This window comes from Staurois parvus, unplaced genomic scaffold, assembly GCF_062004578.1.
Source record: "Staurois parvus isolate SC_StPar_1 unplaced genomic scaffold, SC_StPar_1.0 ptg000090l, whole genome shotgun sequence".
Lineage (NCBI taxonomy): Eukaryota > Metazoa > Chordata > Amphibia > Anura > Ranidae > Staurois > Staurois parvus.
In genome coordinates this window covers 3,643,138-3,668,531 of record NW_028317886.1, presented here as the reverse complement: position 1 = coordinate 3,668,531, position 25,394 = coordinate 3,643,138, and the positions used below count along the sequence as shown (strand labels likewise).

Here is a 25,394-nt window from a genome sequence, read left to right as displayed (position 1 = left end):
TATATTTAAAACCATAAAACAGTTAAAGCCTACAGACCAGAATCACGCCTAGACATGCACATTTCGTTTGGATTAATTTTTCATCCGAAAATTGTATTTTTGTTGATTCGGATGTATACAAATCTCCAAATGGACATAGTAACCCAGGGATTTTTTTACCATGCGTGCATCTTATGTTTACTGTAGTAAAGTGAGTAAAAAGATGAAACTTGATTGGTTTATATTATTTACTGCGCTTTACTCCTTTTCATTGTTCTTTTTATTACCTTAAGTCAGTATGGGGTTGATTTACTAAAGCTGGACATTGCTAAATCTGGCATAACGCTGCATAGAAACCAATCAGCTTCCAGGTTTTATTGTGAAAGCTTAATTAAATAAGCTGAAATGAGAAATTGATTGGCTACCATGTGCAGCTGGCACCAGATTCTGAGTGCTCCAGTTTTAGTAAATCTCCAACTATACAGTATATCTAAGGCTAGGTTCACATATGTGCGGGTGGTGCGGCTGGGGATCCGCATGAAAATCCGTGCAGCCGCACCACCTGCACAGAGGAATGCAGACCCGCAGGCTGGTGCCATTAGTTCTAATGGCACGCCGTCCGCACTGGAAAACGCAACCATACTCAGAACCGAGGTTCCCGTGTGGGCTGCGTTTTCAGAAGAAGTGCAGGAACTTCTTCCCTGCGTGTCACGGGGCACGGGAGTCCATTCAAATGAATGGTCTCTTGTGCCTGCACAAAACGCAACCCGCACGGTCGCATATATGTGAACCAGGGCCAGCGATACACATTAATTAGATGTTTTGTAGGGAATATTATACTGCCTTTCCTCAGGTTTGTCTGCAAATAACTTCCCTTCCATTTCAGATAAAGACTTGCGACTAATTCATGGAGCTGCCATTCACCAATCTAGAAATAGCATTTATATTACTGGCTTTCATTATCTTCTCACTGTTTTCCTTGGCATCAATCTATAGTGAACCTGACCAACGCAATGATGGTGAGTATGTGCAGCTATACATTTCACATATGTAATGTTTCAGTAGAAAGCAAATGTATACTATTGGTAAAGCATTAACATGCAGGTCAATTAAAGAGGAACTTCACTCTCTTCATCAACGTTGACTATTTGGAATCCTTATGCTGCTAGCATTAACAAACAGATAGGAACGAATATTATACTTACTTGTTTTAAAAGTTTTTTTCTACATTTCCTCTGTTACTTCCTGGTTTTCAGACCAAGACAATTAATATCATATATCCTAGGAGTCTTCCCTCCTGCCTGAGCTAAGGAAAGACGAATTCCAGGAAGTAAATGCTACATAAATCATCTGCATTTACTTAATATGGTCACAGCCATAAATGTTAGGAGGTTTTTCAAAGTGATCTCTCAGCAAAATAAAACATGGATACATCGATGCGTGAGTTTGCTTTAAATATTAAAAATGAATTAAATAGTGTATTTGGTTTGTGGTGCTCGGATACAGTGTAGTTCTACTTTAACTTCTTGGCATGTGTCGTACTCATATATACAGCCACTCAGTGGGTGGGCCTAAGGCTGGCCATACATTATACAATTTTCTTGAGATTTTTGGTTTAGATTTACCAAAAACCATATAATAGGAGGTCAAAACTAACACTTTCAATTGTATCCAATTAGGCAGGCTCTTGCACTACATAGTTGAAGGTAAATCTAAAGGAAATTGGGCAGAAATTGGACAGAAAATTGTATAGTGTATGGCCAGCCTTACACCGAGCAGCCGCATATATGCCCTGTTAAATCAACTTACCATGCTGAGAGCACGCTCCCAGCACAGTGGCTGACAGGGATCGGTAAGCTCCTGATACATATTTGCGAATGGGATCTCCCGGATTATGTGATTAACCACTTGCCGACCGCGCATAGCCGAATGACGGCTTCACCGCGGCCGGCCAGTTCTGAGTGGACGTCATATGACGTCCTCCCAGAACGCGCTCTCCTGCGCGCCCCAGGGGGCGCGCACCCGGCGATCTCCGTGATCGCTGTGTCCTACGGACACAGCTGATCACGAGATGTGGTGAAAGGCCGATCCCACCGGCCTTTTACCACTCGATCAGCGGTGTCCAATGACACGCTGATCACAGGAAAATGCAAGTGCCGGTTCTCGGCTGCACTTTCCTCACGCTGTCAGATCGTGAGGAAAGTACTGCCGAGAACCGGCAGTTGTCAGAGCGGGGATCGGCACCGATCATCAGGGCACTGATGATCAGTGCCCTGATGATCGGTGCCCAGCAGTGACCCCCGCAAGTTCCGATCAGCTGTGCGCCCACTAGCCCCGCCCACCCATTCCCAGCAGTGCCCCCCACCTGTGCCCAGCAGTGCCCCCACCTGTGCCCAGCAGTGCCCCCACCTGTGCCACTCTGCAGTGCCACCTACCTGTGCCCAGCAGTGCCACCTACATGTGCCCAGCAGTGCCACCCACCTGTGCCCACCCACCTGTGCCCACCAGCGCCACCCACCTGTGCCCACCAGTGCCACCCACCTGTGCCCACCCACCAGTGCTGTCCACCAGTGCCACCCACCAGTGCCACCCACCAGTGCTGCCAGTCAGTGCCACCAGTCAGTGCCCAGGGGCTGTGCCAGTCAGTGCCGCCAGTCAGTGCCCAGAAGTGATGCCAGTCAGTGCCGTCTATCAGTACCCATCATCAGTGTCACCTATCAGTGCCGCCTATCAGTGCTGCATATCAGTGCCGCCTATCCGTGACCCCTAATTAGTGCTGTCTATCAGTGCCGCCTATCCGTGCCACCTCATTAGTACTGCCTATCAGTGCCCTTTAGTGCTGCCTATCAGTGCCCATCAGTGCCGCCTATCAGTGCCCATCAGTGCCGCCTCATCAACGCAAATCAGTGAAGGAGAAAAAATACCTGTTTGAAAAATTTTATAAAAGAAACAAATAAACTTTTTTTTTTTTTTCAAATTTTTTGCACTTTTTTTAATTTATAGCGCAAAAAGTAAAGCGCCCAGTGGCGATTAAATACCACCAAAAGAAAGCTCTATTTGTGAGAAAAAAATGATCAAAATTTCATATGGGTACAATGTTGCATGACCGCGCAATTGTCAATCAAAGTGCGGCAGCGCTGAAAGCTGAAAATTGGCCTGGTAAGGAAGGGGGTATAAGTGCCTGGTAGGCAAGTGGTTAATGTGACAGCTAATCACAGAAGTCACATGACCAAAATGTCCACCTCTGCTTCCCAGCTTTTAGAACCCTTAAAGGTCCAGAAGGCGGTCAGCACCAAGGGGTTAATTGTTAAAACTTCTCTGCTAAACAAGGGTTCTTGTATGTCCACCTTTCCCCATGTGTTTACATAAATAATACTTGGTATAGAAGATGTGACCATATCAGAGATATATCAATGTTTGCTGAAAGTGGGAGTAAACTCAGATATTTGCTCTGTTTGACAGCCGTTGCATGCACTTTGAAGGAGTGGCATACACGTGCCGTTCCTTCAGAGCACTGTGCCATGGCCTGGAACTCCCGAGTGCATGTGCCGGAGTGTCGTCATGGCCACAGCTTGCCTACTCGGAAGGAAGACTGGGTGAAGATGGAAGCCTCTGCAGTGGCGACAAGCTGCTGGAGGGCTTTGTTTTAAGGCAAGTCATAATGTGCTAGTATGCGATGCATACTAACGCATTGTAACATTACCTTGCAGGGGATTTTTTTCTTTTTTTGCAGTTTACTACTGCTTTAAGGTCTTACTATGGCTAGTACTATTGTCCTCTAAAAATAGAACTAGTGATTTTTGCAACCCTGACTAACCAGCCATGACTGGACGGGTCTGGATGGTGCACCAAGTAGCACTGGCATTTAGGGCAGTATGCATCCAGGGAGGAATGCCCAAAATGTAGACTGCTTGCATTCTGTGTTCATCCCTGGGCACATACTGCCCTAATTGCTAGTACCACCCAGAGAATCATTCATCTGCAGCAGCTTTCAGCCTCTCATAGAATTACCGGTTGCTGGCAAACCTGAGCTGTGTGCCCTGTGCCTTTCACCTGCAGCAAAACATTGGGATCTCTCGAAGGGGTATATGAAAGTGTGCAGTCTTCAAAAAAGTTCTTTCTTTGTTTCCAATAAATCTGGAAGGCCATCCCATGTTCCAGACATTACAGTCTTCTTTGTTTGTCCATAAGTGTACATGGCCAAAACTGTTAAAGTGATACTAAATGCACACTGTTTAATTTACATTATCCCTTCTCTTTATGTACAGTCATGGCCAAATATATTGTCACCTATGGGCGGACTGACAACTCATGGGCAGTGGTGTATTTAGGTTTTGTGATGCCCTAGTCAACACAAAGATTGTCTGTCTTTGCGGACACTGACCACCTCAACCTCCCCTTCCCCCTGCCTTGTAGAGAGCCTGGCATTGACCAACAACACCCCTGCCCCCCACTCGGGAGAGCCTTCCACTACCTCCCCCCCCCCGGCAAGAGAGAGACACTCTGCTTCACAACTCCGGACATCCCCGGGAACGAGTCAGGCTCTGCATACACCATCAAGCAGCTCACAGCCTCTCTCGGATCCCACCTGGTTCCCATAACGCTTGTCCCTTCTTTCATCCCTTCTTCTGGGGGGAGGTGCCGCCCCCCTGAAAAATGCTGCCCTAGGCAAGTGCCTTATTTGCCTTGTGGTAAATACACCCCTGCTCATGGGGCCCCTGGGCAATAAGAGATCATGGGGCCCCTGTGTCCTCGCTCACACTCAAACCACACCCAAAAAAGCCTATGAAAGGTAGCAGGGGCATCTCATGGGGCCCTCTACTGACCCTGGGCCCTCGGGCAGTGCCCGAGTGCCTGAATGGTCAGTCCGCCCCTGTTGTCACCCCTGCATTTTTGTCAGATAATGCACCACTTCACCCAGAAAATTGTTGGAAATACAAATGTTTAGGCATTCTCATGTTTATTTCTTTTAACACAAAAAAGTGGAGAAACAAAAAGCCAAATCTGATACATTCCACGCAAAACCCCAAAAATGGACTGGAGAAAATTTTTGGCACCCTCAATTTAATATTTGGTAGCACACCCCTTGGAATAAATAACTGAAGCAAATCAATTCCTGTATGAAGGAAATCCTCCTGCGCTCAAAAAGGAAGTGATATATATAAATAAATATACTGTATATATATATAGATATAAACTACCGCTGCTGACACTCTGAACTGATACCTTAACAGTGATGAATATCATTTCTCAAAATTAGTGCAGCGCTGACAAAAAAAAAAAATTACCATACAGTATATTGATAGTTTTATAATGATGTGGGTTTAATGACACTTTAAAGATAACAGCTATTGGAGATCAAGCTGGTAAATTTTCTGGTTTATAGATACATGGAACTATTCAATTTGAATCATTAAAATATTTACTAGACTCCACAAAAATGTTACTTTTATCTAGAAAAACATCCAAATATATAAAAAAAATAAAATTTATTTTAAAAAGAGATTTCTCTCTTGAGGGTGAAGAGACACATCTTTACTACTATCTCAGGAGATCCCAGGATTTAGATTAAGCTTCTTGGCATTTTGTGACAATATGATCCTAAGAATATTTCTATGCAGGATCCTCTTCAGCTCAAGTGATGCAGCACTGATGTGGCCTAGTCTCGCTAGTAGATTCTCTATTAAAAGAATGAATGAGAACATGCTTAGACAGTAGACTATGCAGGCCAAGACAACTGTAGCTCAGTTTAATAGCCAAGCTTTACCAGTCATGTCAGAGATAGGGGGAGATCTTTCCTCCAGGATCCAAGTTGGACAGCAGATAAAATAAGCTGTTCTTAGTTAATGAGACAATAAATTGTATCTCTAGTCTCCAAATATAATATTTTTAATGAAATCATTTTGTACTGTGTTTTCTAGACATGTGCAATTAGTTTTATTTTGAAATAAAATAGAATAGAATACAATAGAATAAAAGAGAATAGAACAGAATACAATAGAATATAAAGACATAGCATAGAATAAAACAACATAGAATAGAATAAAATAGCAAGAATATAATAGATTAGAATAGAATAACATAGAACAAATAGAACAAATATAGCCATCTTCTGAAATCCAAATTTTGGAAGACGACCATATTCATTCCATTTTACTCTTCTTTTTTTTCAGTTGTATTCTATTATTTTCAATTGTATTCTTCTATTGTCTATTCTATTATTTTCTATTCCATTCTATTTTATTCTATTCTATTTTTTTCTATTCTATTCTTTTATTTTCTATTCTGTTTTATTCTATTCTTTTCTTTTGTATTCCATTCCTTTATTTTGTATTATGTTCTATTCACTTTTATACCTTACTGTATTTATTGCAATATGTTTCCATTTCGAGTTTGAATTCATTTTCAAATTCATTTTCAAATTTGAATTAATTTCAAATCAATTTGAAAATCACAAATATACTAAACTAATCTGTATATACGAACCAGATTCTGAAATGTAATCATTTTAACATAAAGAGTATGATGAAACAAAATTATTAACTTAACTAACAAATCCAAAATGAAACAAAACAAATATTTCCGTCGTGCACATCTCTAGTGTTTTCATCTTTTTGTAAGCATCTTTACCTCTACTTTTCCCCCTCACTTCAGTTTGGAGTGCACATTAGTTGTGGTCATGTGCACTGTACACAATACAGATCCCATAGTCCATACTCTATAGTCCATATTGGGAGCAAGCAAGAGAAGGGTGGATACATTGCTAAATATAGTGGGACCATGTAGAACGAACGTAGTCACCCTCTAACAGAAAGTCAGATTGCAGCCACAAAAAAAAGGGGGGGGGATTCAGCCTGAGAACAATAGAAGGTACTTTCTGAGTGAGTTAGTTTTTACCAGCATATAGTGTCAGTTAGTGGTTAGTTAGTGGTTCTTACGGTAGAAGGTTTTGTTTTACCTTAATGCATTCTGTGTGCTGCTCCCCCCCCAGCACCCACCATACTTACCTGAACCCGATCTCGATCCAGCTCTGTGCCTGAGCACAGCAGCTCTCTTGGCTCTCTCTCTCCTCATTGGCTCCTGCTGCTTTCAACTATAGCCAGCGAGGAGGGAGTGGGGGCAGGGCAGAGCCATACTGTGTGTGTCAAGAAGCTTTCTATAGGGGCACTCAGAAGTTGAAAAGAGCCAGGAGTACTGGTGGAGCAGGTAAGTATGACATGCTTCTTTTTTTTTAATTCCTTTACAATAACTTTAGCCATAAATGATGGACAAGATACGGTAACTCAGCCACTAACCAACTTTGTTGTTAGGATGGTGAAAGATAAAGAATGTTAGCTTCTGTGAATTACAGCATTTTGGACATGTCTGTAGTGCCTAATTAAAACAGATACGGTTTACAAAACTGTTAGCCAGGTTTGTTACAAGTAGTTGGGCATGGCCCCTGCCAACTCAATGTAATTACTGGTGTCATCTTACGTGGAAAAACAAAACAGATAAGGAAAGTGACAATACATAGGCATTATTGCAATTATTACCACCACACAAGTGAGATGGGTTACAAGCATTAGGCTAAGTGCAATACACTTCAACTAATGACAGCCTGCCTGCTCAGTGCTCTTGCTGGTGTACACTTCAGCTAATGACAGCCTGGCTGCTCGCTGCTGTACTCAGCAGGCCAACTAGGGGACACGCTTCTTCTACAAGTGTACACTTCAAAACCACACAAACACTCATATAGGTGTCTAGTACGTACAGAATGATACTAATCAACTCGAAGAACATTAGTAAACCATACTTCAATCCCACACGTATCTCTTTTTGTTTGAAAACAACACAGCATATTTATGAAAACAAATATTCAACCTATATTTTAATCGCATTTAATCTTAAAATTAAGAAATAAGCTCCATATTTTGTATTGCAAGTAATCATCCAAAATCCATCTTGTAATGCATATTTCGATTATATGTCAAAATAGTGAATGTGTGTTAAGAGAGACCTCAGAGGTTTCACAGTGAGCCTCAATACAAGATGGGGGGACTGAAAGTTTACAGTGTATACTTTTATAACGATATTCATACTTTTAGTTATCTTTCCCAACAAAAGGGATTTGTTCAGCATTGATGTTGTACGAATATTGCTGAGGAAGTGGTAGCCATATATATTTAATATTGTTTGCTGGGAAAAATAAATCATACTATAAGCAGGGTATGTCAGCAGCCATGGTGTTCAAAGACAGGAGTACTCCTACCTCATTATGGCAAATGTGAAGAACTGTGAGCATCATATGAAATTTCAAAGCAGGCTTTCCTCTTGTGAAGGTCCAGCTGTAAAGGATTCAAATCAAATTGAGCTGCAAACCTACATGGCAGTCATTCCCTTGTAACAAAGAGGCACAAGATTCCAATGTAAAAGGAAAATTGCCAGTACCATGGAAAGTTGGGCAGTCTGACAGTTTTCTGAGACTTTCTGACATTAGTAACAGGAACAGATTGTGAGGGTGAATTTGCCAGCGGGGACACAAGCATCAATATAAACCTGACAGTGGGTCTATTCCTTTCATGCTCTGCTGTAAACTTAAAGAAGGTGTTGGCTGGACTTTAGATCATGTCTACATCATACCCCCTTAGTGATACCAGGGTGCAGGCCTTTTCAATGCCAGAGAGAACTTGCTTTAGTCACTATACCATGCTTACCTAAATGTATACTAGAAGAAAGGTTTTGGCTGAACCTTAGATAACCACACCATGGCACCCTTAGTGATACCATGGCAGAGGTCTTTTCAATATTAGAGAGAACCTGCTTAATTCACTATACTAGGCTATGCCCAATGCTATACGGAAATACACTGCTCAAAAAAATTAAAGGAACACTTTGAAAACATATCATATCTCAATTGGGAAAAATATCATGCTGGATATCTATACTAATATGGACTGGGTAATGTGTTAGGAATGTAAGGATGCCCCATCATTTGATGGAAATTAAAATTATCAACCTACAGAGGACTGAATTCAAAGACACCCCGAAAATCACAGTTAAAATAAGGATGCAGCAGGCTAGTCCATTTTGCTGAGATTTCATTGCAGCAACTCAAAATGGTACTCAGTAGTTTGTATGGCCCCACCTGTTTGTACGCAAGCCTAACAATGTTGGGGTATGCTCCTAATGAGACAACAGATGGTATCCTGGGGTATTTCCTCCCAGATCTGGACCACTGAGCTCCTGGGCAATCTGAGGTGCAACCTGGTGGCGTCGGATGGACGGAAACATAATATTCCAGAGGTATTCTATTGTATTTAGGTCAGGTGAGTATGGGGGCCATTCAATGGTATCAATTCCTTTATGCTCCAGGAACTGCCTGCATACTCTAACCACATGAGGCCGGGCATTGTCGCGCACCAGGAGAAACCCAGGACCCACTGCACCAGCGTAGGGTCTGACAATGGGTCCAATGATTTCATCCCAATACCTAATGGCAATCAGAGTGCAATTATCTAACCTGTAGAGGTCTGTGCTTCCCTCCATGGACATGTCTCCCCAGACCATCACTGACCCACCACCAAAACCATCATGCTGAACGATGTTACAGGCAGTATAACATTCTTCACAGCTCTCCAGACCCTTTATGCCTGTCATGTCACATATGCTTAGGATGAACCTGCTCTTATATGTGAAAAACACAGGGCGCCAGTGGCGGACCTGCCAATTCTGGTGTTCAATGGCAAATGCCAATAAAGCTCTATGGTGCGGGGCAGTAAGCACAGGGCCCACTAGAGAACGTTGGACCCTCAGGCCACCCTCATGAAGTCTGTTTCTGATTGTTTGGTCAGAGACTTTCACACCAGTGACCTGCTAGAGGTCATTTTGTAGGGCTCTGGCAGTGCTCATCCTGTTCCTCCTTGCACAAAGGAGCAGATACCAGTCCTGCTGATGGGTTAAGGACCTTCTACAGCCCTGTCCAGCTCTCCTAGAGTAACTGCCTATCTCCTGGAATCTCCTCCGTGCTCTTGAGACTGTGCTGGGAGACACAGCAAACCTTCTGGCAACGGCATGTATTTATGTGCCATCCTGGAGGAATTGGACTGCCTGTGCAACCTCTGTATGGTCCAGGTATTGCCTCATGCTACCAGTAGTGACACTGACCCTGGCCAACTGCAAAACTAGTGAAAAACAGTCAGAAAAGGTGAGCAGGGAAAAAAATGTCAGCGGCCTTAACCTGTAAATAATTCCTGTTTTGAGGGTCGTCTCATTGTTGCCCATTTAGTGCACATGTTGCTAATTTCATTAACACCAAAGCGGCTGAAACTAATTAACCCATCTGCTACTTAACTGACCAAATCAATATCCCAAGAGTTTAATTGACTTGATGCTATACTCTGATTAAAAAGTGTTCCTTTAATTTTTTTTGAGCAGTGTATATACTAGAGGAAATGTTTTGAATGAATTTTAGTTCACTTCCACACTATGTCCCCTTAGTGATTTTAAGAATAAGGCCTCGTCACTACTAAAGAGAATCTGAGCATTACATTTAGGTATAGCACAGGGCATAGAATGGTACAACGACTGTACTATGCTCTGTACTACACCTGAATGTATAAAGGAGGAAAGGTTTTGGCTGAACTTTAGATCATGTCCACTCCATAAGTAATACCAGAATGCAGGCCTCTTCAATGCTAGAGAAAGCCTGCTTTAGTCGTTGTACCATTCTATGCCCTGTGCTATACCTAAATGTGATCTATAGGAAAGGTTGTGGATGCACTTTAAATCATTTCCATATCATGCCCTCCTTAGTGATACCAGAGGGCAGGCCTGTTCACTGTTAAAGAGAACCTGCATTAGTCACCGTACCATGCTACATCTAGATGTATACCAGAGGAAAGGCTTTAGCTGGACCTTAGATCTTTCCACATTATGGCACCCTTAGTGATGTCAGGATGTAGACCTCTTCAATGCCAGAGAGAGCCTGCTAGTCATTGTGCCATGCTTTTTCCCGTGCTATGCATGCTAGAAGAAAGGTTTTGGCTGGATTTTAGATCATGTCCACACCACAGCACCCTTAGTGATGCCAGGGTGCAGGCCTTGTCAATACAAGAGAAAACCTGCTTAAGTCACTGTGCTAGGCTATGTTCACTGCTATACCTAACCAGGGGCGGACTGACCATTTGGAAACTTGGGCACTGCCCAAGGGCCTGGGGTCAGTTGGGGGCCCCATGAGATGCCCCTAGTACCTTTTTCATAGGCTTTTTTTGAGTTTGGGCAAGGACACAGGGGCCCCATGATTCCCTATTGTCCGGGGGCCCCATGAGTTGTCAGTCCGCCCCTGTACCTAACCTAAATGTTTACTAGAGGAAAAGTTTTGATTGGGCTTCATATAATTTCCATGCCATGGTCCCCTTAGTAATACCAGTGGCCAGCGTCTTCAATGCTAAGGAAAACCTGCTTTAGTCACTGTACAATGCTTTGCCCTTTTCTCTACCTAAATGTCAGGGGAACCTCCCAACATTTGAACGGCCTACAACTTTCACAGGGAGTTTCCTTTTTCCACTATCATTTCTATGTTAACTCAGAAATTATGGTATACATGAATAAATTACAATCGCATGTTTACAATCAGCTTACATTTTTTAAAATACTATAACTTAGGCAAGCCTCTGTTTTTAGCTTGTCAGCACCAGTATAGAGTTGTACAATTTTCTGGCACAAAGTTCCAGAAATGTATTTTCTTTTCTTTAGAAACAAAAGAAGGCATTGTTTATTTTAGTTTGAAAAAAAATGCAGCCAGAAAGCAGACAGGAATAATTGGTAAATTAATAAATGATGACATTGTTATTGCATGCTACATATCTGACTCGCCAAATTTAGCTGATTTTTTACATTCAGCCGGTAACTCTTTAATAACTTTGTAGCAGAAATAACACTCTCTCTGCAATTAACACCAGGGCGCCATGGAACATTCCACTTTTATTTAGCTCTAATTTATTTTCTGTTTTGATTTCTCTGAACATTCTAGATAATTGTAGTTTTCCTGCTGTGCTAGGTTTGTGCATAATTAACATTTCTGAATTTAACAGAGTACACTCACTTCTAGGGGAAAAGAAATCAAAATAGACAGATTCAGAGAAAGTGTCAGAAAAAAAACTACTTTGTTCAATGCAATTAACAAAAAGTTGCTTATTCAATTTTCTGGCATTCATTTTATACATAGGCGGCAGTTAAGCGACATTCCTCCTTTTCTTCCCAGATGATTAAAATGCTTCCCATGTGGTCTTTTTCTCTGTTTTATTGAAACTACATAGAACTGAGAAAACAGTGTTCAGCAAAAAAGCTGCACGTGTAACGCACATCCAGCTACATGATCATCGTTGTAGGCATTTGGGAAATAGAAGGCAGTTGGGGTAACTAGTGCCAGTGCCAGTATCCCTATATGATAGCAATTTACTGTGGAAGGGTCTCTTTACTGAGACATCAGGAGTCCATTAGACCCCTGATGTCTCCCCTGCCCTTCAGTTAAGCTCATCTGAAAGCTGACAGTCCTCTTGTGAAGTTTACACAGAAGCAGCTACAGGGCTACTGTTAGAAACCCCAGGGCCCCATACAGATAACCTGACAGCCCCCCCCCCCTCCCCAAAAAATCACAGTTTACTATGGTTCAGATATGAATGAACACAGTGAGTGATCAGTACCAATCACTTATTGCATTCATTCAGGATAGATAGGGACTGGTAGATGTGAAATATTTGTGGAACCCTTCCCCCACTTTCCATCCTTAACCCCTTAGAGCCGGCGCCTCCCAACCCTTTAAGGGTTTCAGAAGCCGGGAGGTGGGGCGGGGTTTTAGGGTCATGTGACCATCATGATTCGCTGTCACGGCGGTCACATGATCGGTGAAAGTTCCCAATGGAAAGAGGAGATCAGGACCTTTCCGTGAGTACCGGACATGTGTCCATGGGGCACTCTCACCACATATGTTTTTCTTAATTGCACGCAAATGTGAGGCCGCTCGGCGTCAAGGCCCAGACACCAGGAGGCCGCACATTTGTGTGTGGCCAGCGCCAAGAGGTTAAGGATCCTATTGTGTGCTTGCAGCTGCCGGTGAGGAGAGGAGGAAAGTCGGCAGCACTGCAGGCAGGGTTGGGGGCACACAGGGGGGCTTGAGCAGCAGGGGGAAATGTATGGTGCACAGGGAGGGTGATGGGTGCAGCGAGGGGGGGCAATTACTGGAAACATTCCCCTGTATGTCTCTCTCTGCAGCAGCTGAAAGCCAGCAGGAGGGGGAGAAATAGAAGCCAAATTTCAGTTGCTGCAGGGAGAGCCATACAGGGGATTGGTTCCAGTAATCCCCCCACCGGGCTGATAACCCTCCCTGCCCACATCCGATACACCCAGCTGCCTGGGCCCCCTTGCTGGCCTGGGACCTATACAGAAGGACAGGTGGTACCCCCTTATCCACAGCCCTGAGCAGCTACAGCAACAAGAATATTTGAACCCAAAAACAAAAGTTTTATATATTGCAGCTTTCTAGTCCTTAGATGTGGTAGTTGCATTAGTTTTTCTTTTCAGCCTAAGAACATTTTCAGCAAGCACAGAAAATACCTGTCGGAAACACAGCATCTCTGTCACTTCCTGTGAGCTTAAAAAAAGCACAAATAACCTTTTCTTTGTTATGTAAACTACTAGTCTAATCAATCCACCATGTAACCGAGATGAACAAAGGCAGCCATGTTTGATGTCCCACCAGTGTGATGACCATTACTCCCGTCATACATACATTGCAGCAGTGAGCATAGCTGCAAAGAGACAGGAAGTGCCTGATCTGCCAAATTGGAAAAGTGGGTGGCCCTGCAAGCCCATCAAAAATCAGCTGCTCACTTGACTTTTTTTCAATTGCTGGCCAAACAGTACCTGCAGTTAATTAGCTGCATGCGCCAGTTGAGTATTCTGGCAGCCAGCACCAGTGGCTGTCAGAATACAATAGCCCAGCAGGGGGGAATTGTCCATCTATGCCGTTTGTGTGGATGGAGGAATGTGTGAGATTTCTATAATTCAGCCCTAAAGCTGAACAAAAGCAATCTATCTGTATAGCCAGCATGAAATGTAACAAAAGATGTAAAAACCTCTCTGCCCTCCACCGCCCAATTCTCCAAGATACTCAACATTTTACTACCTACATGTTATTCAATATGGGTTTCATCTTCTGTAGCCTCTCTAGCGGTCTGATTATGTCAGTATTTCTGTGCTCAAAGCGGTACATTTTCTTTTGTATTGAAATATGTATTTTTTTATTGTAGGCCAGTAATTTTTAGGAATAACTCACTGATATCTGTCCAAACAAGAGACTAGTAAACATCCCGGGTATGTTAAAATTTGAAACTTGAAATCATAAATTATAATTTAATAAATAATCATACAAAATAATAATATAATAATAATAAATTTAATTCAATAATATAATCAAACCAAAAACACTGAAATTTGAAATATAGCGCCAAGTTCGCACATCGCTGAGCAAAGTCGCAAAATCATTTTCAGTTTCTGATGACGATTTTCCCCATGAATCATTATCACTCAATTATACAAGTACGGTAGTTCTAATTTACTATAGCTGGTCTCTTTTGACCTAAAGGAACGCTTTTTGGACGCCATGGAGATTTCTCAGTTTCCTGGCAGAAAGAACGGTAAAAATGCAGGCAGGGCACAGGACAAAGCACTAGGGACAAAATGAATGTGAAATGGTTTGATACAATAATGTTTTACTATGTGATTTTAGTGTATTGAGTAAATGTCACCTTTTCACATTTTTAAATTTCCCGCCATTCTGTTCCCGTACGTCCCGTCGTTGCAGGGAACGGAACCCAGAAGACATATGCCGGCATCCACCGGATGACATTGCCAGGGACACTGCAGAGGGGACATCGTGGGAGCGAAGGACAAGGTAAGTGCAGAAGGGATCCCGCAGCAACACTGCAAGGTATTCTGAAGTATAGCTCGGGGTTATTGCTTGTGGTGCTGAAACTTTACCCCGAGCTACACTCGGGAATACCGCCAGGGAGGTTAACTGACCTTCCATTGCCTACAAGGCCTACACTAATTTCTTTCTATGCAGTTTGTCAGCAACACTCCCTATGCTCTCTCTGTCACAGTTAAAGTGGTTGTAAAGCTTAAACATTTTTTACCTTAATGCATTCCCTGCATGAAGGTAAAAAAGTTTCAGTATGTATACCGCCCTGTTACCCCCCCCCCCCCCTTATACTTAGCCCGATCAAAATCCATTGCTGTGCCCATCTGCAGCGGATCTCTCCCTGCTGTCAGTCAAATCTTGTGATGAGGGAGCAGGGGTGGGGCTGAGCCTCGCTGTCTGTGGCTTGGAATCAAACCAACAGGTGTGCCACGATAGGAAGTGGCTTCCTATGGTTGCACACCAAGAAGAGGAGGAGCTGAGAGCACCAGTGGGAAACCCAAGAGGAGGAGAATAAGGGCTGCTCTGTGTAATTGTATTGCACAGAGAAGGTAAGTATATTGTGTTATTTTAAAGCAAAAAAATGCTTTATAGATGTTTTTAAAGGACATTGTAAATATGCCTGCTACTACCGTACACTTTTATGGCTTATCCAAATGCCCCCTTATTGGCCCTCCTAAGCCAGATGACCTAACTTCAAAGGCCAGGCAATGCATTATGGTTACTATAGAAAATTCCCACATTATTTTGCCAGGTCTTTGGGTCTCAAATTTGCAGGGTTCACCATGAACCCATGCAAGTGGAGAACCCGGACCTCCTCTCTACCTTGTAAGTCAATAACTCACCTAAGCAATATAATAAAGGATGACAAATTTAGAATGCATGCTGGAATTCCCTAAATATGAGGGAGAGGAAACATTGCTGAAGAAAGGCAAATGCAGAGTATAACTGATTAAATTGACAATAAACACATCTGAGTATACATAGCCAGCCTGGAGGCAAAAGTCATGGCAAGGGTAAACGTTAGTAAAATTACCTAATTTATTGGAGTCTTTCCGCAGGCTGATTAGACACACACTGTTCTGTTAAAAACATTTAAAGAATATTACTATTTTAAGAAGAAATCATTTTGAAAGTCCTATTTATTTCACTACCCAGGGAGAGAGGTATTTTAGAGACTTGAATTGAACAATATAAATGACTGTGTTGTCTGTTAACTTGGTTAGAATGAACTGATTCAACCAAGTTATTAAAGATTATTTTTCCTAGACTATGATCACTCAAAACCTCAAAAGACCTTTTCCTAAAATGATTTCACAATGGTCTTTCCTGAAATAAAGAATATTTATGTATTGTATTCTCTTTCTGTTGCTGATTTACACTAGAAAGTGAAGGTACAATATATTTACCATACCACATTCCTTTCTTTACGTGACATTAGAGCAGATTTACAATGAACATTTTCAACAATTCATATCTTTGTTTGTATTTAGGAAATTTTAGATTTGCAGAATGGGAGTGAGCAATCATAAAGCTGTTCACACAGGGAACAGGCCCATGCAGACAAAGCTGAGATGTAACTAATTTGGCCATCTGTTGGCAGCACAGTGGCTAAATGGTTAGCACTTCCGCCTACCAGTACTAGGGTTGCTGGTTCAAATTCCGAATATGCCTGGAGTTTGCATGTTCTCCCTGTGCCTGCGTGGGTTTCCTTCGGGTACTCCGGTTTCCTCCCACTCTCCAAAAAGACATGCTGGTAGGTTAATTGGCTGCTGTCTAAAATGGCCCTAATATGTGTATGTATGGATGTGAGTTAGGGACCTTAGATTGTATTCCCCTTGAGGGTTAGGGACTGATGTGAATGTACAATATATATGTAAAAGAGCTGTGTAAATTGACAGCGCTATATATAAGTACCTGAAATAATAAATCAAAATTGCTGGGAACAAACAGAAACAAGTTTAAGACATTGTTTAGTATGGTGCCTCCAATGAAAAAAATGAATTCCACTTGCTCTGTGTGTGCAGTAATCAGAAATCTAAATTCTTCCACCAAGAAGGGTAAAAGAGAACAATGGATAAAAAGAACATGTAAAATATGGGGTCACTGGCTGAGAAAATAAGACAATAGAAGTCTACAGTATACAGGCCCAATTCCTTTAGACCAAACCAGTGCTAGACATCTGGTTGCCAGTCACTTCAACTACAAGGTCTCACCACCCTTTTAATCCCAAGAGCTTACCCTGTATCAAAACATTACTGACGTGTCTAATATTTGTCCTCTTGAGGAGGTCAGCATTCGAAGTCCAGTATCCTGAGAAGTGGCCAGCATTCCAAACCTTATGTGTACAATGCAAAAGCAGCAAAGGGGCCCAAAACTTTTAAAAACTAGGTGGGGTTGATCCTCTCCCACCTCTGAGGGTTGTAGTTACAATGTACAAGTTAATTGGCTTATGTAAATAATCTGCCAACTGTAATCAGACTAAAGTAATAACTGGCACTTTTATCAGATTACTAAACTTGGAGAAAAGTTAGGTGAAACAATAAAAAACATGTTCAGAATGGCAAAGAGCATGCATGAACTACAATCTAATACAAAACAGATTAGGAAACCTATGGACTCTTCACAGCAATGTAATTGATTGATTAGGGTAACATGTGGCTGAATAGTAAAGTCTCTGTAAGACTCTATACCGATGTATAGGGGGAGATTTACTAAAACTGGAGAGTGCAAAATCTGGTTCAGCTGTGCATAGAAACCAATCAGCTTTCAGGTTTTTTTTTTTATTAAAGCTTAATTGAACAAACTGAAGTAAGAAGTTGATTGGTTACTATGCACAGCTGTACCAGATTCTGAGTTATCCAGCTTCAATAAACCTCCCCCACAGGATAAATTGAGAATGTGAATGCAAAACATATGTGTAAAGTGCTGCGTAAAGTGATGGCACTATATAAGTACCTGTAATAATAATAAAACAGTTCAGAACACAAACAGCTATTTGTCTTCAAACAGCAGCCCTCTCAGTGGAGTCAAGGGCAGCTATGGTAACACCAGCAAACAGATCTGAGGACACAGAACCACCCCACTGGGGCTAATCTGGTAGTAGTTGGAGAGGCGCTCCTGACAGTAATCAAGTCTTCCAGGGAGACTGTGTATTATCAAGCTCCTGCCCGCCATCTCACACTGTGGTTTTGACAGTGGAGGTGAGGTCACTTCAGTGCTGTATTTAGGGTTTGTGCTGCACTAGGCAACACAAAAATCCCCCCCCCCCCACAGAGAGACCCTGACACCGACCACCACCCCCCCACACACACACACACCCAAGAGAACCTTCCACTACCACCGCCCCCCATACAGTGGCAACCTCTCCCCAACCCGGTGAGAGAGAAGATATTCACCTTCACAGCTACAGATATCCCCAGGAACAAGAGTCAGGCTCTGCAAACACCATCAAGCAGCCCGCAACCTTTCTCAGATCTCACCTGGTCCCCATGGTGCATGTGTCCCTTTTTCCATCCCTTCTTTCGGGGGCAGCACTGTCCCCCTGAAAAATGTTGCTGCCCCCCTGAAAAATCCCGCCCTAGGCAAATACCTTGTTTGCCTTGTGATAAATACACCCCTGGCTCACCAAACTGCAGGTCACATGCTTAGTTATCTCAGCTTTATCAGATGTGGTCCCTCTGAGCCACTGATGGAGGAAAATTAAGGAGCCTCTCTTCCCTGCGCCTGCTCCGAAACCCAGAGGGTTGTGGGAGATGGAGTTAAAGGGGTCTGCACACGTGCATTTGAGCATGGTGAGTAAATCAGCATTCCACTACACTACTAGTTCACTTGGATTTACAGGTAGGTAGCCTATTGTTCTCCTAAGTTTCAAAGTAGTCTGGTGTGCACATAGACATGCAGGATTTTAGGATGTGAGTGTTCATGTCTATGTGTTGTGAAACAAATTTTCTGCATTTGGATTATGTGCAATGTACCCAACCACCATCTTTTGTCTCTGCTGATTTCAGGGCTATTTTTAGTTTATTCCTTAAGCAAGATTTCCAAAGGCATGAGATGATATAAAAGTTGAGACCCACAATAGTATCTAGGATGTCTAGGTTTATTACAGTTATAAACTGGTAACCAATCACCTGCTAGACTATTTAACTGTAATTTTGATTCATGTATTTATCCAAACTGAAATATTATTTTTTTAAATATGGTTTTGAACTTTAAATTTCCCAATAACCTCATTGCTTTCCAACCATTTTTCCTTCAAAATCGACAAAACAAAAATTGTTGCAAAATACATAACAGCCAGCAGAGGGCACATTTTTACAGTGATTGGCTAAATCAGGGGTCCTCAAACCATGGTAAATAAGGTAGGTAGGCACTACATTAATAAAATTTAATATATTATAAGTGCATTTAGAAAAGGGATATGTATTACCAAAAATCCCTATATCTGGTGCCTCAAAATTGTTGCATGCCCCCTAGTGCATGAACCCAACCTAGTAAATCCTATATAAATAATGATGTGATCAAACTATGGCCCGCCAAAGACATTTATTCAGCTCTTTGGGCCAGCAGAACAAAAAAAAAAAAAAAACAACAACGCCGGCCGGCAATTAGCTAGGCTGCTCACTGGGTCCTCGACCACAAGGCAGCCTGCAAGCCCCGGATTTCATTGGCTGCAGCCAGAGGAGCAACAGGACAGGAAAGGAGGAGAGCACACCAGGTACAGTGCATTGCGATGTCCAGTGTATCAGAGTACAGTGCCTTACATTGTACAGTGCATTGCGGTGTCAAATGCGTTACAATGCACAGTGAATTGCGGTGTCCAATGTACCAGTGTACAGTGCATTGTGGTGTCCAATGTATCAGAGTACAGTGCGTTACAGTGTACAGTGCATTGCGGTGTCCAGTGCGTTACAGTGTACAGTGCATTACAGTGCCAAGTGTGTTACAGTGTACAGTGCATTGCAGTGTCCAGTGTGTTACAGTGTACAGTGCATTGCAGTGTCCAGTGTGTTACAATGTACAGTGCATTGCGGTGTCCAGTGCGGTACAGAGTACAGTGCTTTGCGGGGTCCACTGCATTACAGAGTACAGTGCTTTGCGGGGTCCACTGCATTACAGTGTACAATGCATTGTGGTGTCCAGTGCATTACAGTATACAGTGCATTGTGGTGCCAAGTGCGTTACAGAGTACAGTGCATTGCGGTGCCAAGTGTGTTACAGAGTATAGTGCATTGTGGTGCCCAGTGCGTTACAGAGTACAGTGAATTGTGATGTCCAGTGCATTACAGTGTACAGCACATTGCGGTATCCAGTGCGTTACAGAGTACAGTGCATTGCGGTGCCAAGTGCGTTACAGTGTACAGTGCATTACAGTGTCCAATGCATTACGGTGTACAGTGCATTGCGGTGTCCAGTGTGTTACAGTGTACAGTGCATTGTGGTGTTCAGTGCGTTACAGAGTACAATGCGTTAAAGAGTACAGTGCTTTGCGGGGTCCACTGCGTTACAGAGTACAGTGCTTTGCGGGGTCCAGTGCGTTACAGAGTACAGTGCTTTGCGTCATCCAGTGCCTTACATTGTACAATGCATTGCAGTGTCCAGTATGTTACAGTGTACAGTGCATTGCGGTGTCCAGTGCGTTACAGAATACAGTGCATTGCGGTGTCCAGTGCGTTACAGTATACAGTGCATTTTGTTGTCCAGTGTGTTACAGAGTACAGTGCATTGCGGTGTCCAGTGTGCTACAGTGTACAGTGCATTGAGGTGTCCAGTGCGTTACAGTGTACAGTGCATTGCGGTGTTCATTGCATTACAGTGTACAGTTCAATGCGTTGTCCAGTGCGTTATAGTGTACAGTGCATTGCGTTGCCCAGTGCATTACAGTGTACAGCACATTGCGGTATCCAGCATGTTACAGAGTACAGTGTATTGTGGTGTCCAGTCCATTACAGTGTACAGTGCATTGCGGTGTCCAGTGCGTTACAGTGTAAGTGCATTGCGGTGTCCAGTGCGTTACAGTGTACAGTGAATTGCGGTGTCCAGTGCGTTATAGAGTACAGTGCATTGCAGTGTCCAGTGGGTTACAGTGTACAGTGCATTGCGGTGTCCAGTGCGTTATAGAGTACAGTGCATTGTGGTGTCAAGTGGGTTACAGTGTACAGTGCATTTTAAATATTGTATTGTTTTTCTCTGTTTTTTGCACTACAAATATGATATGTGCGGTGTGCATAGGAATTTGTTCATATTTTTTTCAAACTATAGTTTGGCCCCCCAACAGTGTGAAGGTCTGTGAACTGGCCTCCTGTTTAATACGTCTGAGGACCCCTGGGCAAAATGAATGCAGGTATTTCCTTGTTTGTGCTCAGTTTCTTGTAACAGAACGTCAGGCAAATAGCTAAATACAAAGTTAAAACACATATGTTTGAAATGTCTTAAAGGTTAAGTTCAACTTTTAAAAAAAGTAACAAATGCACATCGTTTTGTAGGTAAAAATCCCACTCATTTGTTATTTCTCTATTCTGCAGCCTGTAAGGCATTGCCCCCACGATCAGCACAGCATGGGTCCAATTCCAGTCTCTCACAGACAGTTACTGAATGGCAGGAAGAATCAATGAACTATGAGGATGCTCACCACCACCCTCACAGTTATTGAGAGCTGCAAGATATTGTCCATTTATTCGCAAAACTCTATTTTTAAATTCTGACATCAGGTGCAAGGAGAAGAACCCGGTCCACTGTCACAGGAAGGGGGGATCCGGGGGAGAGGAGGCAGTAGCTGGAACATGTTGCATGTTCCACCCTAATATAGGTGGAACTGGTAACATGTTCCAAAGGTGAACTTATCCTTTAAAGTGAAACTAAACCTTCAGTAAAAATAATTGTACGTAGGGAGCTTTTTTATTACAGAAAAGACATACTCTCTCTTCTTTGCAATGACACAAACTCACTTACCTGTTTGCAGTCTTCTATTGAATGTACACTGAGCTGAGCATGGACAGGTTAGTATACAATCTCGGCAGCGTGCCAATGTACAGGAGTCATGTCAACCCTGCTGGCCAAACAAGAGGCCAAAAACCCTGCATTTGAAAGAAGCCCAGATACAGGATGTCAGTGGCCCATAAGGGATTCCAAATTTGCACCAATTGAATGGAGGTGAGTATTCTGCAGACTTTAGTTACCTCTTAACTTAAATTATTTGAGGTAAATCTGTTCAGCCTCCGTTAGGTCCAGGGAGCAGCAGTAAGGCTGCTAAGGCAGCTGCCTTAGGGCACCACGAAGTGCGGCAGCTGTAAAATCTGAATCCCGTAGCTAATGAAGGGTAGTGGAGAATGCAGAACCCACTGGTATTTAGTAACAGTTTAGCACAGCTCAAATTTCCAATGCTGTCTGGCATCCTTCACACTGCATCCTACCAGGGCACCTGGGGGGTGAGGGGTAGCATTGCGGAGGGGGGCGGGGCAGCAAAATGCACCTTCACCGGAGTAGACAAAAATCCTTGCACTGGCCCTGATCCTAGTGTTCTTCCATCCAAATCCACTAAGCATATTCCCTGTATTAGAATAACTACATTGTGCACTGCAGCAGAGCATGACTTGATTCTGGTGATGCTCCCCCAGCTCCCAGACTGGGTCTTCCTGTTCAGAGGATTATAAGAAGTTGATTCAAAAAGAAATTCAAGTAGTCACATTAATTACATTTAAAAATCTCCACTATGCATTGGCAGGTTACTCCACACTAGGGCCTGCATTTTGTGGCTCAGTCATAAAAGAGAGCCTGCAGTACTTTATCCTAATGAAATATTTCTGGTTAACCCAACAGACAAAAGTCTATGATTGGATGAGAAATCTGTCTTTCGACTTTGACAGTTTGTTTGACTCTCCTTTTGTTTTAATTATTTTAAAGCAGAGGAATGGCAGCAGAATTATTTCTTAAATTTTAACCTTTTTTATATAGAAACATAACTTCACTGTTTGTTTTATATCTATAGCTTTAAATGTGGCAATACTATTAGGATCAGAACTAGAAAAAATAAATATATATGAAAAAATAAAGCCTATAATAAATATATTGTTATTCATATTTGTAGAAGAAAGCCTACAAACATCAATAAAGGAGATTCAAGTAAAGAGGAGCAAGAAGAAAAAGAAAAAGAAAAGGAAAACCTCAAACATTACTGGTTTGGTGGAAGAAGTATAGAGAAAGATGTACAGAATCCTGTTAATCAGGATGGATATGGGAAACAATGAAGAGGATGAAGGATGAGCTGAACTGAATACTGGCCACTGATGGCAGAAGACACCAGTCAGAAATGACCATAATAAAGGATGACAGACTGCATTCCCATCAAGTGGCTGTGGCATCCTTTAATCCTTCCATTTCATGTCCAGCAAATGAAGAATTGCTTTATCCTAGTCACACTCACGCTCAAATCTTAGACACGGATAATCAGTATCACTCACTAGATATTTTATATTTTCTCTATTAATTCTAAGGTTATATTTATTTTCCTGAGCACATTAAAAAAGTCATTTTTTATTCTTTAAAGTACATGGATTGTTTCTGCCGGTCATTATTTTTTGTTACATTCCCCAGGTCAGATAATGTGTACATGTTCACAGCAATCTGTGGCATCAAGGTGTTTGGGGAAAAAGTCCTGACAGCTGCTTTTCTCATGTATTCTGTGCATTTTCCTATTCAAGCCAACCGGATGAGGTCCTTTATAACATGTGCAAAACATACCCATACTGAATTGAAAACACACATGTTATTGCATGCTGAAACACATGTACTTTATGTGAAAGCGCTTAAATATTCTTTTGTTAGAACACCTGCATTCCTCTTTTATGATGTTTGAAAGAACATATATTGCACATTTTATTGTCCTGAAAGTAAAAAGCAATAAGATTACAGAGTAACAAAGTACATTTTCTCTTTCCTGTATACTGTATATAGTAAACAGCCTGCAAGACTGATTAGCCAATCAGGTTCAAAGAATAGCTTGTTATTTTCTTTAGTCAAACCTGTTGAATTTTCTGAATTATAATCTCGAAAGAGCTGCTACATGTATACCTGTGGCATTGTTGCAAAGCTGAAACAGTAGGGCTATAACCTGAAAATGACCATTCCCGGAGAAGAATCTGATTGGGACTGGGATGTAAAAATATTAACACTTACAGTACAATACATAATCATTTATTAAAATGGTTTCTAGCTTCTTCTTTTTTAAAGCACAACTCTTTCCACCAGGACACAGCTTGGAGAAATGTCTCAAATGAAGCAAAAGGCAAACTCCAGTAGAGGTTTCAACCTGACACCCCTCTATCCAAATTGTATGAAAATAGTTGTGTTTTTGCTTAATTCAATAGCAACCTATTTACATCATATTGTAAGCTCGAAAGAGCAGGGCCCTGAATCCCCTCATGTTTTGCATTGTATTGTTGTTGTTCTGTCACATGTTCTGTCCCCCTTTGTAATGTACAGCGCTGAGCGAACTATTGGTGCCTTATAAATACTGTATAATAATAATATTGTGTACTAATGCATTTATCCTCCTTCACACCCCTTTATCTTCTAATCTGTTGTTTGTGTTTCTTTAAGGCTTAAGATGGCCATAGATGGTTCAAATCTTGGCTGATTCACCATGGACTGGCCGATATTCGAACCATGTATGGTAGGCTGAATGTAACCAAGTTGATCAATCAATCAACTTGGGTACAACCAGCCTGTAGAATTTTACCGTACATGCGATTCTTGCTAAACAAGCCCCTAGCAGTAATCACTGTGTCTCTGCCAGGAGAACACAATGGCTCCACAGGAGAGATGCCTCCATCAACACTGTGTTGATGGGGGAATAGAGAGTTTTTCTTTCCTGCAACCCATGGAAAATTGCTCCAAAATCTGCTCAGTCAATAGCCAGCTTTATTTTAAACATAAAGCTCAAATCCAGGCATGGAATTCCCTCCTACCCATTGAAGTGCCTCCCCTCTCCAACTTCTTCTTCCTACAATGTTGAGTGAATGGCAAAGATCTCCTACAGGATTCTAATATGATCCTAGGATGATAAGTGAGTTCACAATAAGTAAGATGAATGAAGCTGGCTGCAATTTACCAGGACAAGGACCAGCACTGGATCAGAAGGCCAGCAAGTCTGCAGGGGACAACACCAGAGAGAAGGTGAGTATGGAAATCAGAGCTACTTCATATTTATTTGCTCAATCTGGGAGTGGGGATTATTATTATTATACAGGATTTATATAGCTCCAACAGTTTGCGCAGCGCTTTACAATGTAAGTGAGACAGCACAATTACAATAAATTTCAGTACAGAAAGAATAGCAGGGCCCTGCTCATAGAGCTTACAATCTAAAGGAAGGGGAGGTGGTACAAAAGGTAATAGCTGTAGGCGATGTTCTGATGGAGGTGGCTCAAGTACAGTTCTTAGGTGGAGGTGGGGT

General features: G+C 42.3%; 1 long non-coding RNA gene across 1 annotated transcript; it reads left to right on the top strand.

The window, feature by feature from the left end:
- Positions 1-865: 865 nt before the first annotated feature.
- LOC149468225 (uncharacterized) lies at positions 866-23,488 on the top strand. Its single transcript, XR_016311757.1, has 2 exons — positions 866-998; positions 23,028-23,488. It is a non-coding gene; the product is annotated as an uncharacterized LOC149468225 (long non-coding RNA).
- Positions 23,489-25,394: the final 1,906 nt, after the last annotated feature.